Genomic DNA, 20,672 nt, shown 5'->3' with positions numbered 1-20,672 from the left:
TAGATTTAATAAGTGAGTTTGAATTTTGGATAGCTTTTTTATTATTATTATTATTATATTTTATTTATTTATTTATTTATTTATTTATTTTATTTTAACTGAAGACCAAAACCTATTTCACGTGAGCGACCTGAAATAAGTTAAAGAGGCTCCATGTTCACAATGCTGGTTCTTTTGACTCTCGGACACAAAGGACCATTACACTTACATGAGTTTAGTTTAATTTATCAACATTGTGCAATAAGATTCAGAACTTAGAAGGTAGCTTAAGATTCATCTTACAAATAAATGTATATGTTTCATGTTTGTGTCGAGACAATAGTCTAGAGAATATGATAATGTAATTATGATTTTCTTCTTTCTCTTCAAATAAACTTTGAGACTCAGATGTCTGACCTTAATGTTAATACTTTTGAATAGAGCTGCACAATCAAAACTATCAGATGAAGAAAGTACACATGAACACAGCCTACCTTTTTACAGCTGCCAGTCAAAAGAACTCTGAGAGAAACACTCTATTTACTCACTGAAATTAATGGAAAGTGCCATTTACTTACTGAAATTAATGGGAAGAGGTATGCAATGATATCTTAGCATTTGCTAATTAAATTGATCTCCATGCCTTTTTGTGAAGAATCAATATTTTGTGTAATTCAGATGTAAATCAGAGATGTGATTATTAGTGATATCAATAAGCTAATCCTGACTAGCTGTTCTTTGTTTGTCTTGTGTGATATTCACCATCACAAAGAAAAATGTGAATAAATACATGGCACTATATGCTGTCTATATAGAAGGGGCACATATATTATGTTTTAGTTTGTTCCTTTCCTATGTTTCAGTCTTTGAGATATTTGCTAGAAATTTAAAACATTTCTCTTTAAAAAACAAACAAACAAACAAAACCAACTATGTAAGAAGCAAACTACTTCCAGATAAATGGTTCATCGTACCTGCTTCTCTTTGGAAAACCACAAAACAGATGGGAGAAAGCCTGAAAGATTTGTGATTCACCATGTTACCAACTCCAAGCACAGTATTGGCACTCAAGTGCAAGGCCTTGGTTGAAATATAGAATATTTCACTTCTTCCTACTTCCCCTTTGTTTTCACCCCAAAAGTTTCATGAAGAAACAGCTATGCTGGTGCCAGAGAAATGCTGATAGCCTGGAAGAGGACGTATGCATACTTCTCCCTTCATTACCCCTTCCCCAAGGTTTGTAGGCATATATTGTTATAAGCTTATATCTTATATGTTATATATTGAGGATTCTCTTTAGTTAGCTCTGCAATAAACTTTTTTCTTTTAATGGGAAAGCACGTTTCAGGTAATGCAAAACCCACTCACCCCAACCAAAGTAGTCAATAATTCTTTTGCAACACTCTCATTGATTTCAGTGGAGAATTAGTCAGATAATATGTTAGTATGCCATTTTCCTGCTTAGTCTGAGAATAATTAATAAGTTCGCTATCATAGTCCATATGTTAGCTGTGCATTGCAGCAGTGTATGCAGCATCATTTTTTAAAGTTGTTCCTTTCTAACTCAACTTTATTTCATTGCTAACAAAGCAATATCTGCTCAAGAGGCATGCCATCACTACTCAAACCCTCAAAAATAAGTTTCTTATACAGTGCTTATACACAAAAGCAGTCAGGGAAAGTGACTGAAATATCAAAGTGGAATTTGGTCTTATTACATCAGTGATATGGTAGCATTCTGTCCTATAAATCAATAACAAAATCATAACTGCTGCACATATAGATGCAATGATGCTGTTATTTATTAAGCAGTGCATGTAGTCAGTATGTGTCATTTGGTATGAATCTGAAATTTGTATGTTATTATGGCTATGTAAGAGGCAGAGGCCTGTGTGTTTGGCGACCTTTTTGGTGGTATTTTTCAGAAGTGCTAAAATCAAGTAAATAATAATAATAATAAAATTCCCAAAATTGTTAAAGGGAGCACTCTGAATTAATGATATCCCACTGGTACTAACAGATAAGATGTAAAACATCCTGAGGAATTCTATATTTCTTCATTTCAAATCCTGATGTATTTTCTTAGAGATAGTACTTATAAGCACAGAAAATACAAGCACGTTAGGGTTGAAAAGATGTATTTGATGAACCACAAACTCCCTGAGCACAATTTAGCATAGTATTCTGGGCTGATAGTTTAATAAGTTTGACAGGTTAAATAGGTGGTAACAGTATCATTATAGCTGTGATGGTCCAAGAATGTAAGTGAAGAAAATTTGTAGAACTGGCACATGTATTACCATAGCTGTTGGAAAAAGCAATGTCACTGGTCTCCTTAGAGGAAAGTCCTCCATGAGTGGAGGCCCGTTTTCACTGGTGAGGTGGGGGTCAGTGTTTTGCAAAGAGCAATCACTGCAGCACCTGAGGGCCTGGTTATGCACCACCAGGCATAACCTGGTGGTTAACCTTTTGCTTACTTGTGGATGATGGCTGATTTGTGGAGGTAATTGCGTCAGCCCACAGGGAACTCAATAACTGCTAGGTTGTTTTTGCTTGTTTCCATTGCAGCATCTAGAAGGCTGGTGCTGGTATGGGAAGAAAGAAAGAGTGGTGATTAATGGCTTCATATTGCAGCCAATGAGTGAAAACAGACTTTTAGTCCTAATGACTGGGAGGTCACCTATATGCTTGAGGAACCCAGAAGTTTCTAATTAATTGAACAACATAATTAAGTTCAACTTAGAACAAATGTTCTCCACTCCTGTTTAGTTGAAAGATTTCTACTTCAGCCTGGAAAAAGATTGTTCATATTAGAAAGCCTGATCAATATAACTTCTGTCTGCAAACTCTTTTTTTTTTTTTTTTTTTTTTTTAAATTTTTCATAGCTCTCTGTTTAAAAATAATCCCTTCTGGTATGTGTGTGAATTTGGCTTGTTTCTCTTATACCAATGTTTCTTTCTGATGATTACTGCACTCACAGCGTTATGTACTCAAAAATGCAGAGAAAGTATTTTTTTTCACCCCCACACTGAAGAGTTTGTTTAGACTATCATGTCAAGAAAGTATGTAGCTAAGACCTCTTCAGGCAAGACCTTCACATAGCCAGTTCAACAACTACAAAACAGCAACTCCATCACTGTGATCAAAGGGTTCTCGTGAAGTCAGTGTTCAATATTGGGAAATAAAAACCCATTGCTTGTAAAAAGTCACTTTTAAAAGGTGGAAAGCCATCGCATGTGTACCTGTAAGTGAATTACGTCTGTCTTTTTATGTATTTATACAGACTTCATCTCTAGAAGAGATAATGTAATTAAAGTTAACCTGTGACCAAAAGCTGAAAATGTACTTTTGGATGGAAAGGTAAAACAATCATCCATAATGTACAATATATTACCTAGATAACAGTGTTTGCTTCAGAGCTCAAGGACACCTCAACATCTATAATTAGAAGGGTTCTTAAAGGACATAGGCACATTTTTTCAATTAAGACAGATGCCATTTCTTTTAAAACAGCACCAATGTGGAAATCTGAATTCTTTTTAACCCTTCAAGGAAAGTAAGTGAAAGACAAGTATGGCCAGCTTTACTTTTGACTTTAGCATTTAAAGACAGACATACATTAGTGAAAAGTCAAATAGTGTAACCAATAGCTATATTTGGCTTTAATCTATAATTCTGAAGTCTGTGCCAACTGAAAGAGGTTTCCAACCTTAATTTACTGAGGTGTCTGAGCTTTTACTATTTTTCTGGAATTATTTCCTCTCCATTCTTGAGTGTGCCCATAAATATTTGCCTTTTTTTTTTTTTTTTTTCAAACTGAAATATAACCCCCTCAAATTATTGCATTGGGCTTATGTGGTAAGGTTTGTTGGGTGGGTTGGGTGGGCTGCAGTGGTGGCCTCTGTGAACAATGCCCATCAGCTGCCCCATGTCAGATAAGGGCCAACTCCAGATGGCTCCAAAAGGGACCCACTGCTGGCCAGAGCCAAGCCAGGGAGTGACACTGGGTGGGCCTCAGAGAGACCAGAATTAAGAAAGAGGTAAAAACTGCTGTGTGACAGCAGCTGGGACAGAAGAGTGAGAAGCAGCCCTGCAGACCCCAAGGTCAGTGCAGAAGGGCAGGAGGTGCTCCAGGCACACAGCAGCAGTTCCCCCGCAGCCTGTGGAGAGGCCCCTGGTGGAGCAGGCTGTTCCTCTGCAGCTCATAGGTCCCACATGGAGATCTCCACGTTGTTCAGCCCAGAGCAGAGCAGGCTGAGGGGAGGCCTCATTGCAGCCTGCAGCTCCCTCAGGAGGGGAGCGGAGGGGCAGGCGCTGAGCTCTGCTTGCCGGGGACAGCGACAGGACCCGAGGGAATGGCATGGAGCTGAGACAGGGAGGGTCAGCCTGGGGGTTAGGGAAAGGGTCTGCACCCAGAGGGTGGTCGGGCACTGGGACAGGCTTCCCAGGGAATCGAGCCTGCTGGAGTTCAAGAAGTGTTTGGACAGCACTCTCAGACATAGGGTCTGATTTCTAGGCAGTCCTTTGTGGTGCCAGGAGTTGGACTTGATGATCCTTGTGGGTCCCTGCCAACTGAGGATATTCTATGATACTGTAACTGCATCCCATAGGAGGGACCTCATGCTGGAGCTGGGGAAGAGAGTGACCATGAAGGAACAGCAGATGACAAAGTGTTATGGACTGACCACAATCCCCATTTCCCTGCGCCACTTCAAGGGAAGAAGTAGAAGGGGGCAGATGAGGAAAAGGTGGTTTTAGTTTGCTTTTAGTTCTTACTGCTCTAGTCTGTTAGTAATAGGCAATAAATTACATGAATCTCCCTTATGCTGAATCTGTTTTGCCTGTGACAGCAACTGGTGAGTAATCTCCCTGTCCTTATCTCAACCCATGAGCTTTTTTCATCATATTTTTTCCCCCTGTTCTGTTGAGTAGGGGGAGTCAGAGAGTGGAGTGATGGCTGTCCATGTGTGTTAAACTACCACAGTCATAAAATTAAGACACTACAACAGTCTGATTCTGTCCTTGGAGGATGTATACTGTGTTAGAAACCACCCGTTTATCTAGAGGGGGGTGCAGTAGAGGTTGTCTCCCTTCTAGACACTAATGGGTTTGTAATAGACATAAAGGTTTGAATCCTGTGCATAACAAGCAATACTGGAATGCCAGACATTTTTCTCCTTATTTCCTTAAATATTCTAATTTCTTTCTGCATCTGGATTATTGAGATTCCCAAGGCAATACCTCCCTCTATGATTCAGATACTGCAAATATCTGTGAGCTTATAATGGGAACTGCATTTTCATGCAACAAAGTGAAATAACATGACTTTATAAAACTCGTGTTTATTATTGAGTGTTATCCCAATATTATCTTCAGTTCAGCTACAGTGGTACAAGAAAAAATTCCCTAGCTCTAAAGGGCATGCTACACTAGTGGGTGAATCTGAAAAAAAGCTCCTGCAAAAACACTCAGTAAAATCCTATCTCACTTTCTGGAGGCAGAGTGGTTTTAAAACATTAGATAGATACAGCTGTTTAAATATTAAACTGTTACCATATTTTTAATGATTAGACCAATGCTATGAACTTAACATAATATAATAATGTGTGTTGACTTTATATATTAATCCATTTTGAAGCTTGTACATAATGCTATAGCATACTGATGGGACACAGGCAGCTTTGGCTAACATCCAGAAGCTGCAAACCTAAAAAAGTGTGTTTTTTTGTTTTGTTTTGTTTTGTTTTTAATATGAATGAATATGAGGTAGATACTACCTAGAATGATAGGGACTCTAGAGTTGTAGTGTTGTAGTTCCAGAAGCCTGAAGGTGTATGTGAAGCAAGGCTTCTACAGAAGAAGCAAAACTGTTCCTTGGGAAAAGCAGACAGGCTTCTGGCACAACAGCCCTTCTTTTGGGAACACTGGCTCCTCTTCAGGTCTGAAATAGAAGCAGCAACCCAGTTGCTATATAACAGTAGAGAACAATTGCTCTGTGTTGAGTTTAATTCCATCAATCAATTAAACAAATCTGAAAGGAAATGCAATTGGCACCTGGGGAACAGAGCAGGATTTTAGCAAGGAACGAAATGATAAGGTCACTGTCTCCCGTGGGACAGAGAAAGAAAAAGACCACTGATTATCACCTGTGGAACATGCAGATACAGATTAAAATAAATAAATTAAATTCTAGTAATTATCAAAGCATGCTAATATTAAATTGTACCAAATAGAAGTAATTTGAACTGGCATATGATTAGCAAGCAAACTATTTTATCTACGTAACGGAAGAAGCAGTTGCAAAAAAAAAAAATTGTTTGAGGGATTTGTGAAATGCTGGAGGAATGATAAAGGTAACTGTGAAATGAACTAACCATTCTAAAACTTTGTTTCCAGAAAGAGTTATACATCTTCCATGTGGGACACTAGAAGGCAATCCCCACACATAAGCTGGTTTTCTAAATCCTCCTGTTGTTTTCCAACCAGCTGTGGGGCCAGAGGGGATTGACCTTCAGTACTAAAGGTATTAAAAAAACTCTTTTCCACTACATCCACCCTGTGGGGACATTTAAGTGTTCCCATCAGCTAGAAACTCAAGTGGATTTCAGCCATGTCAGTCCAAATGTTCTCCAAGGTTACACAGAGAGGTGCCATCAGAGTGTCACTTCCTGCAGCTCAGTGCCAGACCAAGAGAAAGGGGCACTCACTTTCAGTCAGGCTCTCAGTCAGGTCACAGCAGACCCAGGGGATGTCACTTGACATTAGCTGTTGTACTTGAAGTTGCTAACAGTGGTTGTTGGTCAAAGCCTTGGCAAGGTAGAGAAGCCTAGTCTTCAGTCAGACTTCATGAGATACACATCTCTGGAGAGACTACCTGAGAAAACTGAAGATGCTATGGGAGGTCACGGACCTGCCTGTGTCACATGAAGCTTGGCACCTCACCTTTCATCATACTTCCTCAGTATGATGAAAGGTCCTCAGCCAAGAGATCTGCATCTACAGCATGCCTTTGTGGTGGGCTGTGGGTGAAAGCAGGTGAAGTGCAGAAAGCATGTTCCCTCTGAAGCTACTAAAATCACAGAATTTCTAGGTTGGAAGAGATCTCAAGATCATCGAGTCCAACCTCTGACCTAATGCTAACAGTCCCCACTAAACCATATCCCTAAGCTCTACATCTAAATGTCTTTTGAAGACTTCCAGGGATGGTGACTCCACCACTTCCCTGGGCAGCCTGTTCCAATGCCTCACAACCCTTTCAGTAAAGAAGTTCTTCCTAACATCTAACCTAAAACTCCCCTGGCGCAACTTAAGCCCATTCCCCCTTGTCCTGTCACCAGGCACGTGGGAGAACAGACCAACCCCCACCTCGCTACAGCCTCCCTTGAGGTACCTAAAAAGAGCGATAAGGTCACCCCTGAGCCTCCTCTTCTCCAGGCTGAACAAGCCCAGCTCCCTCAGCCGCTCCTCGTAGGACTTGTTCTCCAGGCCCCTCACCAGCTTCGTCGCCCTTCTCTGTACCCGCTCGAGCACCTCCATGTCCTTCTTGTAGCGAGGGGCCCAAAACTGAACACAGTACTCGAGGTGCGGCATCACCAGAGCTGAGTACAGGGGGACGATCACCTCCCTAGCCCTGCTGGTCACACTGTTCCTGATACAAGCCAGGATGCCGTTGGCCTTCTTGGCCACCTGAGCACACTGCTGGCTCATATTCAGTTGACTATCCACCATCACTCCCAGGTCCTTCTCTGCCTGGCAGCTCTCCAACCACTCATCTCCCAGCCTGTAGCTCTGCTTGGGGTTATTGCGCCCCAGGTTCAGGACCCGGCACTTGGCCTTGTTGAACTTCAAAAGAGGAATAATAACTTCTGACAGGTCCTGTCTGCCTCAGAGCAGACCAGGAGATCAGTAACACCCTAAACAGCTGGAGAAAGTTTCATCAGAGCTTGTCTACCAGGCTTCAGCTTACATCAGCTTAAGATACTTTTTGAATGTGGACCTCTTGCTTTAAGCAAAACTGACCTTTTTTTTTACAAATGGATGTTTTTACAAATAGCTTTGAAATTATCTGAGAGTAATGGATGGGGTAGAAAGCAGGTAACAATACAAACTGAGCTTTTTACTACAAGGAAGCACAAGTAAGGTAATAATAAAATCACTGTTAGTTTTGTGCACAGGTCTTCTTTTCACATCAAGAAAATTATTTAGAGAGGGAAATAAGAATAATAAAACAGCAATCACACTGGGCCACACTTTAAAGTCAGTTTTAATTGCAGAAATATCATCTTTAATTGTAGAAATAGCGTGAACTCTGAAGAGAGGTAATATGATCAGTCTTTTGCTCAAAGTAATTAGATAAATTCAAAAAGAGAGATGATTAAAGACACGTGAATTAGTTATTAGACTCTGTAAGAACATTACTTGTCTGTGCTGCAAAGGAACAAAACATTTTTTATGGAAATAACTAGGTGAAATAACACAAAGTCCCAAGGCGTCACATGAAGAGGAACTTTAATTAGCAATTAGTATGGCTCTTGGTCCAACAAGACTAACTGATCATGATTGTTACATACAGGTGGATAAACTACTGGACAAGAGAAACAGCTCATACCTTACCAGTGATTTACACAGCTATTCACTAGAAGACTCTGAATTTTCTCTCTCTCTGTTTTTTTTTTTTTTGTTTGTTTGTTTGTTTGTTTGTTTTTTCCTGCATGATGGAGAGGTTATAAACAATTCTGGCATAAATACAGCCTTGACAAATTTATTCTGAAAGTTAGCAGGCCTAATTGGGTAACAATGGCATCAGGTCGTATCTCTAACCATGTCGTCGGCTCTCTGCAGCTTCTTCCATAGTGAAAAAAAGTAGGAACCCTCTGCTACTTCTGAGTCAGATACAAAGCTGAAAATTTCACCAAGCAGTGGAAGGACTTTCTCTGGATCCTCTCTCAGCACCTCATTGCCTTAATTGCCTGACTGCTGCACACAATCCCCTGTGACATTTTGGCTTTGTGCAGCCTGCAAAAGCTGTGGGTAGAGCCAAGACACAGAAGAACATGCTCATTTTTCAGAGTGAAAATTTATCCAGATTTTGGCCCACCACAGCCTACCTCTGGCTATGTCAAATGGTCAGAGAAGAGGAACGAGCAATGCCTCCACCATAAGAATCCTGGGATTTAGTTCAAGGAATGGTCCACAGGTAGGAGCAGAAGCCGGGAGGCTCTGACCTCAAACCTCTGTGTCATCTGCACAGGCTGTGCGCCAGGAGCTGAAAGAGGTCAAAAACAGCTTCTCGCTGAGAGGGGAGGCTTGCCAGGAATGACAAGTGAATGTGTAGCAGCAGTTTTCAAAGAGGATGCCAGCGAATGGGTCTGAATAGCAATGATTGCCAGGGCTGGTGACTCACTCCAAGTGATGGGCATCCTGGCATGAAGAGCTGTGGCATGAACCCTGAGAAGCCAGTGACTGTCTCTGGGACTGAGTGCTTGTATTTATGGAGAAGCTGAAATCACTGTGCTGAGGATAACCACAGCATTTTTATTTTCTCTGGTTGACCTGTTAAAGCAATTTTCTGTTACTAACCAAGATCCTGAGCAGTCAGGAGAACCCAAAACCACCATTTGGCACCTTGGCCAGGAATCCATTCTGTTGGCTCCCTTGGTTACGCGCAAAAGAGAAACAGGTCCCTGCTGCTCTGCCGCTGTGTATGGGGGAGGAAAGGAAGGTTGCCCCGACTTTCCTTTGCTTCTTCTACCAGACCCCCTCTACACAACCAAATTTACATTCCCAGTGGCAGCTGGGTCCACATGCTCTGTTCATTTGATCCTGCCAAGGTTCACTTGGGCCTGCCAAGATCCACCTCTATCCTTACCAGACCATATAGATCCAGATGTGTCTTGTAGTGAGACAGATGTGTTACATTACACCCTTCTGGCAGAGGATAATAAGCAACATTTCCCTAGAGGCATCACAGCTCAAATGTTAGCCCTTTGTTTGTCTTCAGCACACTGCCCAAAACAAGTTGGAACTGCTTAAACATTACTTATTCTTTCTAAATTTGTTTTTTTGGAAACAGCTAAGGAATTATTGCTGAAATATTTCAAAAAATCCTACCTAAGGCAGAAGTGAGTGTGGCAAATTTCAGCTTGAGCAATTCTGTGCAGTGATAAACCACTGAAAACAGCGCTAATGGCAAATATTAAGCAACATTAGCCACAGGCAGTTTTACTAGCTCCAACAGTAATACGTGATGTTTTTTCCATAAATACTGTGTTGAAGTGCTGTATTTCTTTCTTTCAGCTAGCAGCAAAACCCAAAGCAAACTTTTTGTATGCACAACCCTAATTGAAAGTAAAATAAATTAAATGATTTCTAAGCAGTGCTAATAATAGCTAGTAGTTATTTTGCCGTAAAAATACCAATATTTTCTCAGTTTTTAATAACTATGTTTTCCTGCTGTTTGTAATTGCAAGAAACTTCTTCCAGTAACAGCACAGTATTTCCCATGCAATTATTCAGCAGGCCCCAAATGAGCCATATATAAAAACATGCTAAACAAAATTATTGAAATGTAATTGTGCTGCAGAGAGATGGATATAAAGGAGGGGCTATTTCAAATTCCCTTTGTTGCCTTTGCTTCCATCTCACTCCTCATGAAACAGTTTTGCAGTTTCAACTCAATTTTCATAATCACTGACAAATGGAAAGGAAGATACAATGGTCAATGGAATCAAACAACTTCTAGGAAATATATTATTTTATCCTCTTTTCTACTAATAATTTACAAAGGTAGTTTGTAATTTTCTTGAGTCTATTCATTATCTGAAAAAACAAAAAAATCTTTTAAAAAATTCTACCTATATCCCATGTTTCTAGATGCAAGTATCCTGAATTTGAATATAGACATTGTAGGTAAGTTTTGGTCAGATGAGTTTATCTAGAATAGTTCCTTTCAAAGATTTTTGGGAAATCTGAAGTTTAACTAAAAATCAAAGCGTGATTCTTCAGCAACCCATATTCTAACTCCAATGTCTGGATCAATGGTACACTTCATGTGCCCTTAAATTTTATGAGATTTGTCAACTGAAAATCACAAGAGTTCAAAACAGTTTCCTCCTGCAGCCCTCCAGGAACAAAATTTGTAGGTTGTATTTACAGAAAAAGTAAACGAAATATTCTTGTGGATGAGCCCACAGTGACGTGTTCCCAGCTGGGGACACTGAGCAGCTCTCTAAGAACTCTTCCTTTCTGCAGAAGGCCAGAAGTGCTGGTAGAACAGGAGACACTTCCAATACACAGCCTCATCAGGGAAGAGATCCTTTTTTCTGTGAGTTTCTAATATCAAAATCACCATCATCTGGGATATTTAAATATGTGTTTTTCTTTAAAACTGTAGCGAAAAGAGTTTCTTTGGTAACTGTTGAACAGAAATACTGAGAAAAAAAAAAAAGAAAAAAGTATTTTCCAAGTTAAAAAAAAAAAAAAAGAAAAAGAATAAAGAATAAAGAATAAAGAATAAAGAATAAATCATTCTGGTTTATTGAATATTCTTCAAACACTAGTTTAAGGTCACTTCAGCCCAGGACTGTATTTCTCTTCTCTATTCAGAAACCAAATGATCTGATTGTCTATTCTGGCGAGCCCAGACCACAGGGGAGGATGGAGACTTATGCAACTCCCATGTGGTAGCATGCTGATGGAAAAACAGCTATTTATACCAAAATCATTCTCACAGAAGTTGCCCATCCAATTCTAATTAGAAGTAGGAAAATTTTAATGAAACAAAACCATGAATATTTTAAAGACAATAGCCTGCTGGTGAAGCATTGCAGTTCATCTCTTCTGCTTCTCATTTTTGCCTTCCCTTCAGCCTTTGCCAGTGTCTTAGGGGACTCAGAGATGTACAAATTGCGATCTCCCCGCCAAGCATTGGCTCTGATTTCCCCTCAGCCAACAGTGTTCAAAAGAGTTGCCGGGGTTAAAAGCTCCTTCCTGCAGAACAGTATTTGTGGGGCCTTGCCAGAACAACTAGATTTATCCCTCACCACTCCATAGTCACTGGCATGGATTTCTTGCGAATCATCGCTGCCCAGATAATCCTAAATGATAGTTTACACCTACAGCTATATTTTCATTGCAGTGACAATGCTGTAGTTTTGCACCTAATTTTATCTATCATTTCCATTCTAAATGCAGTATGGCTGGTGTTTGCAATCACATTCAAATGGTTTTTTTTGTTTTTCATGCATGAAAGCAATATTTAAGGTTGAGACTCTAAGTACACTGGCACATTAGACATCTCGTGGCACAGATAGTTGGCTAGGGAGATTTGTTAATGTGGCTCAATACGGTACATGCTTAACTTTCACAGAAATTATACAAGTTAGGCACTTAAGCCCACTTAGCTGTTTTGATACACACTCCTCAGTGTGCACCTACACTGGCAGATGTCTAGATACCTTTAAAACCTCCTCCATTAAAGCATAAATCTACTTACAACCTCTTTAGCTTTTTTTTTTTTCTTTTTCAACTTTTTTTTTTTTTTTTTTTTTTTCTTGGACTACCTCCTGAAGGATATGTGGATATCATACTGCTCCCTTTACCCCCTGAAATCCATGTGCAATTATATAGGTCTTTTTCTGGAGCTTTCAGAGCCTGGGCTCTTGTGCATAAATCAGTCTAGAAATTGGACTTTTTATTAGACTATATCTGGATTTTTTGAGTTAAAGGAAGCAGATTCAAAAAATGATTCCAGCATTTGTGACATATTAGCAGAAAATTAGCTGGAAAGTACAAAAGCATGTAGTTATAAATAAAGGCAATGAAGAAAGAAGATTCTATTAAGCACCAGAATGATCATGAGCAGTAATACTTATTTGCTTTAGGCTCTTTTAACCACATTTTTCCATTCCAGTATCCATTAATTTAAAATAAGTGTGCATTTTCTCCACTACACTACAGTAGGGTTTTTTGTTGTTGTTGTTTTCTTTTGGTTTTAGCTGTAATTGTTGCCATGGTTATCACAAGAACATTTTAAATGTAAAGAATGCACAAAATTGAATTTTTTGTGGTTCAGCCTGAAATGCTTAAAACTCTCAACACCTGTGGGAGTCAGCCCTAGTTAATGAATGCTCTCTGCTCAGCCACCTTTCATGTTGTTTTTTTTCACAGGGACTCTGCAGGGTGAAATGTGCACTTGGCACACAAGGACAAGATGCAGTGCGCAGAGGATGCACCACTATGTGCAGGACTGGCAGGATGTGCCAGTGCAAGTATTGTATTGGCTTCTCAACCTCTAGGGTTTCTCCTGGGTTTCCATGATGTATTTTCTTGCTGTATTCCAAGAAATGTGTTTCTGCCTGTAGCAGCAGGGGAGGGTCTGCTGTTCAGGACCCCAGTTAGCACAGAGCTACACAAATGCACATTACACATTAAGGAGGGAGGACAGTTAACAGTGTAATGGCTGGATACATTCCTGAGAGACAGAAGCTTGCACCTGGCCCTTAAACTGGCCATGTGCTAAATAGTCACTGTGGGCTGCAAACTATCCTGGGAACAGGCAGCTGGTCCAGGACTCTCTCCTCCTGGGTTAGTACTTGTATAAGGCCATTACAGAAGAAGGGGAGGATTTATCATTTCTGCCTCCTTCAGCTTTGCCTGTTTTCCATTCAAGGTGGTTTAAAGCTCAAAGAGAACAGTATTATCAGTCCATGTAGGGGGGATCCAGGGACTTGATGCAGGTGCTTAAAATACAGGCAGCCAGGTTTGTTCTCCGCTGGCCTTCAGAAACCATCCAGCCATCCCCTTGCTTAAACTTGGGCATTTATTTTAGGACATCTTCTTCACTAGACATCTATAATTTAGGAGCAAGCTTTACTTCCAGGCACATCCATCACTTTTAAGATCTGGCCTTAACAGATGATCCCAGCTGCCCCTGTGTAGACTTAGCCAAAGGAACTTTCCTCTCCTCCTCCTCCCCTGTGTGCCACCAGCTTTGCCTGACAGCCCTCTGTGCTGGCACACAAGGGAAATACGGGCAGCAGCAGGACTTCCAGAGGTCTTACTCTGCCGTGAGCAGCAAACAACCCAAATCATCCCCACTGAAGGTATCCCCTGTTGCACTTCATGCTGCTTTCCAACCTCATCCCTGATTGCTCTCTTTGCTTTTACTTTTTGTTAACAAAGAACATTAGGCTGGGAGCACTGAAATCCCTGCTGAGCCTTTTGATTTTCCAGAACTGCCATATACAGCCTGGCACAGCTGTAGTGAGACTTAGTGAAACACAAAATCGAGCCAGTGTAGTAAATTACCATTGGAAATAATCATTGGCATCTAGAAAGTTTAACATTATCCTCTGTCCATTATAAAATCTCCTTGCAGAAAAGATATAAACATGTCTTCACTGAATATATTAGCAGAGATGAGGGTTAACCTTTGCTAATAAATGGACTGTAAATATTCCATAGTATGTCTGCATCTGAAGAACAAAGTAAAAGGAAAGAAAAAAAAAAAAAAAAAGGAAAAGAAAAAGACAAAGAAAAAATTAAAAAATACATTTTTTTCTTGTCTTCTTCAGGACTTTTTCCTTTCTCAACCTCAAAATAGAGACTGTACAATTGAAAATAATATTAAATTCATGGGATAGAAAGGAAGAAAAGACCAGACTTTGTTTGTACAGCTTGCTGGATGTAGTTATCAAGTGGATTCCAGCTTTTATACCACAGTTTGTGCAGGTAAGACTCAAGATGTGTGAGCTCAGTGGTTGACCTGTTGGCTTTTTATATGATCTTGGCCAAATCACATAATTCTGTGGTTCAGCTTCCATAAACTCTAGTGGTGATAACCAAGGCCAATTGGTTTTTGTAACTATGCTTATTCGTAGCATAATATGAAGATTGCTCAATAATTATTATTTTGCTTGTTGTTTTGCCTTTGGAAAAACATAGAGATAAAGGAGAATTTTCCACTGGGAAAAAATCCAAGGTACAGACTCGGACCAAGCTGACATTATCCAGTCTGCTAGTAAATCTTCAGTTCAGCTTATGGGAACTGTCATCCCTCAAGACTCCCGTGCGTCCTGTTTCCCCAAGAGAGGACAATTCTGGACACACGGTGTGGGGGTCACTGTGGTCTATCTGAGGAGCAGTGTGGTTCACAACTGTGGCCCAAGCACAGGGAGAGGCTCCCAGGGACTGCAGATGTGTAACTGAGGCCAGTGAAAGGATTCACATAATTATTTCCAATTGCAGGTGTAAAGATGAAGCTTTCTGAACCAACAGAATTTGAGTGTCTTTGGAGGGTTTTTTTTTATGCTGATTTGATTTTCTAGCCAAAACAAAAAACTACAGGGAAACATCCTATTTCCCTGAATGAACAGCTTTTCTCCTGATTTTCTCTCATGTCACACATTTTCACTCTCCTTGTCCTACTCCCTGCAAAACTTTGCGCTAGCTATTGGCCATCAAAAGAATGTCCTAAGCCTGCATGTTACAACATAGTAATGTTCTCCCCTTGGCTGGAGATTGGAGAACCTATACAAAATAAATCAATAAATAAATACATTGAAATTATCCAAGCATTGAGCCAATATCAAAAGGGAGAAAAGGATGCATTAAACTTAATAAAAATCCAGGTGTATGGAACAAGCATATACTGCCTTGATTGCAAAGGAGAGACATTTGAATTGTTACAAAATGCTAATAGCAAAACCACTGGTTTCTTAAGTGAACATTTTACTAAATCACAGGCATTTAATTTCCTCTCATGCATTTCAATAGCATGCATTGCCTGAAAATAAAGCACTAAAAGAAATGTGAAGATTCTGTTTACCAAAAAAAGATTTGTTGTGACAATTAAAGTCTTTTCAAAATGATATTTTAAAATATTATCCATCAGCCTAAGCACAGAGAAAGCACATAATTTGGCACTAATTTGCCTCTAGCTTGAAATAGATGGCTCATTTCAGTAAAACCGTCTTGAGTAACCTTAGCAAAGAAATTTAAAGGAGCTACTCATATGACTAAGGGGATGGAAAGATCTGGTCCTTTGGAACTCCCGGGGATGCAATATCCATATATTTCTAATCAGAGTAACTTCATTAGTGCACTTATGAAAGAACTGTAACTGATGGAATGAAAATTAACCAGTGGAATTGATTTTGATTTCAAACCATCAGCCTAGACATTGTTAGGACCATTTGACTTAAGGACAGATAACTTGTCTGCAATATGGAAAAGCAGAAGTTCAGAGCAAAATAAAACACTTTGCCTAGAATGAATCTTCAGGGTTTAGGTTATCTATGTTTGGTATGACCTTCATGATTTAGAAAGCTTTTAGATTTCATTTCATTCCTATGACTGTGTAATAGCAATAACCCTGGCCTTTCTGTTGAAACACTGGTTTGGCCCTCAGGGTAATCTGCCTATGAATTTCCTTGATAGAAAGGAAATCATGCTTGTTAAAGGACTAGCTCATTTCTTATCATCCTTTCCTACCAGAAAAGACATGGTAGCTTCCCTTCCCCACACCCATTATGCCTTGGGAGCTGCTCAGACATTGCAGTGACAGACACCACCATTTCATTAAAGTTAAGCATTAAATATTCAGGTAACTGGAGTTTCCAATGAGTTCAGCACAGACATGGGTTGGCATTTGCTGTTTGCTAAACAGTCTTCCATCTCCGCTGTCCACAGAACCTTCAAGATTGAGCTGGCCCTGCTTTATGAGCAAAATGGAATTATTCATGTATGGGAAAGCTTATACCTGAGAGTATTGGTGCAGATAACTTGGGCATTGATGGCTCAAAGTGACAGGCTTTTTTGGAATCAAGTCAGTATTGGTGCTGAGGCTGCAGGTGCACAGACGCATGGCCCAAATAACTTCTAGAATGTCTTTTTTATCTCAGGGGTCAAGTTCAGTGCTTCAGTGAATTCAGTAAATTTTTTGAAGATACACAAACTATTCCATGTTATAACCCTATAACTGGAAGTTTAGCTCTGAATCTTTTTACAAACCTAATTCAAATAGCAATTTCAGTGGAACCACACCAGCAACTGGAAAACAAAGAAATGAGACTGGGCCCTTTGCTTCATCATAAAAAGACCAATAAACAAAGCCTTTTGAACTGTGTAAGCCAGCCCAATAAAAGCACTGCTGTGCAGAAGACTGGTAAAACCCTAGCAAAAATATGGGAAAGATAAGCATAAAACAGTACAGACATCTCTGCTGTGCAGTATAACTTATCTTTCAGCAATATAAAATATATATTTAACCAAATCCACAAAACAAAACAACAAGAACACTTATGAAGGAATCCTATGCCATGTTCTAATTCTGTTATTCAGTTGCATATTTGCTTCTGCAGGTCACTTCCATTCACTTCATCAGGATAGTGTTCAAACTTTCTTTTTTTTTTTTTTTTTTCAAACAATCCAATTTTTTTCCCACCCATTGCAATAAGAAAAAAAAATTGTCTTCCTCCTTTAAGATTTACTGAAGTGATTTTTTCAATAGGAATGTTTTTTTTTTTTTTTTTTTTTTTTTTTCTCAGTCCATGATGACAGGCTGCTGTCAAGGCATTAACACACACGTGACAACCACAGAAAATGTCTCAGTTTCCTGAAAGTCTGACATCATTTCCTCAGTTCTCATCCCAATGCTTTCTCAAAAATATGGGTATCTCAAGTATCTTGCTAAAGACCTAATTTTATAGATTTAGATTTATCTTAATTTTCTGGAAACTGTCATTCCTACTGGCTGTTTGCTGCTCTGCTGGTCTGTGTCATCTCACAGTAGGCCCAAAATGCTTCAGCTCCAGTAGAAAGACTCAGTCACGCACAGGACTTGTAGATATATTACTTTCCCAAGTCTCTCCCACAAAAAAAAAAAAAAAAAAAAAAAAAAAAAAAAAAAAAAAGGACCAAGAAGAAACCTAAAGTGCCTAAAGTGCCTATCATCTGCTTGCACATCCTCATCAGCAGCTATTATAGGTCAGTGTCATTCACCTAAAGCAACCTCTCAGCCCTAGATCCACTTGGCAAGGTGTCATGGTTCTGCTCGAGTGGGCAGCTGAGCTCCACCACAGCTGCTCTCTCACTCCCCCTCCTCAAAGAGGAATGGGAAGAAAATATGATGAAAAGGGCTCAAAGGTTGAGATAAGGATGAGAAGATCACACAGTAATTATTGTAACAGGCAAAACAGACTCGGCATAGGGAGATAGTAAGATTTATTGCTTATTACTAACAAGCTAGAGAAGTGAGAAACAAAGGAAAGAAACCAAAAGCACCTTCCCCCCCCCCATCCACCTTCATCCACCTCCTCCCCCCGAGCAGCGCAGGGGTATGGGGGAATGGGGGTTACGGTCAATCTACAGCGCTTCTTCTCTGCCGCTCCTTCTCGGTCACTCTCATCCCCTATGCTGTGGGGTCCCACCCATGGGATACAGTCCTTGATGAACTGATCCGGTGTGGGCTTCCCACAGGCAGCAGCTCTTCCAGAACTGCTCCAGATATGGGTCCATACAACGGGGTCCATCCCTCAGGAGAAAACTGCTCCAACCTGGGTCCCCCACTGGCAGCAGCTCCTGCCAGGTCACCTGCTCCTGCGTGGGCTCCTCTCCACGGGCTACAGGTCCGGCCCAGAATCTGCTCCGGCAGGGGTCTTCCACAGGCAGCAGCCTCCGTCGGTGCAGGGCCACCTGCTCTACTGTGGTCTCCTCCACGGGCTGCAGCGTGGAACCCTGCTCCACCGTGGTACTCCATGGGCTGCAGGGGGACATCCTGCTTCACCATGGTCCTCACCACAGGCCGCAGGAGACTTCTGCTCTGGTGCCTGGAGCACCTCTCCCCCTCCTTCTTCACTGACCTTGGCGCCTGCAAGGCTGTTCCTCACTCCTCTCATTCTCCCAGCTGCTGTGTGGCACAGCATTTTTTTCCCTGTCTCAAATATGCTCTCACAGAGGCGCAAAACAACATCACTTATTGGCTTGGCTCTGGTCAACAGAGCCTTTACCAAACATGGGGCAGCTTCTAGATCCTTCTCACAGAAGCCACCCCTATGGCCCCCTGTTACCAAAACCTTGCCACATAAACCCACTACACAAGGTTGACTGCCCAAGCATTTCTCTAGAAGATTCTTAATATCATATTCACCTTACAAATAAAACTCTTTAATTTAGCATTGACATTTGTGTTTTAATTTATATACACCTTAAGTTCAAAACTGCTCCATGGTTCTGGTAGGAGTTGCTGTTTCACATCAAAACCCCAAGGCATACCAAAGAAACATGCAAATTCATCCTGGCACTCCACTCTGCTGCCTTTGCTTGCCAACAGGAGTTAACAAAACACTGCTTCCAGGAGGCAGCACAGGTGAACCACCTGTAGCAATGCCCAGATTTAAGGTAGTGTCTGTGCCTGTGAGCTGCAGTGTTTTTCTAAATGGATTTGGCCACAAGCACACAGTTTTGCAATGTTTACAGCCTCAAGGCTGTAGGTCCATCTGGCATTCTCCCGTCTTTGTTTGCTTCTCTTCCCTCAAAGAGTGGCCCCCCAGCAAGGTGCCCATGCTTTCAAAGCACCAAGCAGGCAAAGCGATAACAACTTTGTTGGCCTAACCTGAATGACAGTGCCATAACTTGCCCAGTAAATCCTTTTATGGTGCACAGTCTACAAAGATATAGCAGGTGAGATTTTTGTCTCAGAAATTGAGTTCTAAGTACACGATTTGATCTGTGTATTTTCTAGGCCAACTAGAGGTGAAAATTAAATTACAGAAGATTTATTAATTCCTATTCTTTTCTTTCTCTCCTCACCCCTTCCTCTACTTCCCCCCGCCCCCCCCCCCCAAAAAAAAAAAAAAAAGAAAAAAAAAAAGTACAAAGTAAAAAGATCAGGAAAATTCTTTTGCAAATAATTTCATAAATATCCAAGATTGTATCCGTGCTTAGCAAACACCCAAATACTATGGAGTAGTATGTTTACATACTAAACAAGAATCCTATCTGTGTTCAGGGTCCAGAGAGGATCCAGGAACTGTGCACTGTTGACGAAAGGATGAAAGAATCTGAGAATAAAATGAACATATCTAAAGTAAGAAATGAGATTTATGGGTGAAAGTCAAAGCTGCAGTCTTGCCCTTTTAAACAAATTACATTTACAGACAAAAAAAAAAAAAGTACTCCATTACTGAGTTCACTCCTACAGAATTCAGTAGGTTTCTACACACACACATGGGGACCAGCTTACATAAAATCCAATGAGGAACATGAACACAGAATAACGGGAATAATAGATTTCTATTCTTAGTGCTGAATCACTAATACTGAAGGAAATTTGTACAGAGCAATTTCTTTTTCAAATACAATTCAGTGGTGTCAACAAACTCTGAATTCATCGTGCATTTTTCTGCTGAAGGCTGCATGGGGGAGGACAACCTGTATTTTTATTCCATCTACAACTTTTAAAAACACTACTGTAATAACATAAATTCAGAAATACTTGATCTTGGAGCAATCGGTTTTCCTGTTACTTCAAAATAAGGTTTCAAAATCCCAACAGAAAGCCAACATCAAAATGTAGGAGTCCCACTGTATATGGCATCAGTAAAAACCTGTGGTCTAAGAACTTTCATGCTCTCTCCAACAGAAATCTTCTGGGTTTATTTGCCCTAGAAGTTGTATTTACTTCCATGCTGTG

The sequence above is a fragment of the Aythya fuligula genome, chromosome 1 (genome assembly GCF_009819795.1).
Source record: "Aythya fuligula isolate bAytFul2 chromosome 1, bAytFul2.pri, whole genome shotgun sequence".
NCBI classification, from domain to species: Eukaryota; Metazoa; Chordata; class Aves; order Anseriformes; family Anatidae; genus Aythya; species Aythya fuligula.
Note: the sequence above shows the minus strand (reverse complement) of the source record.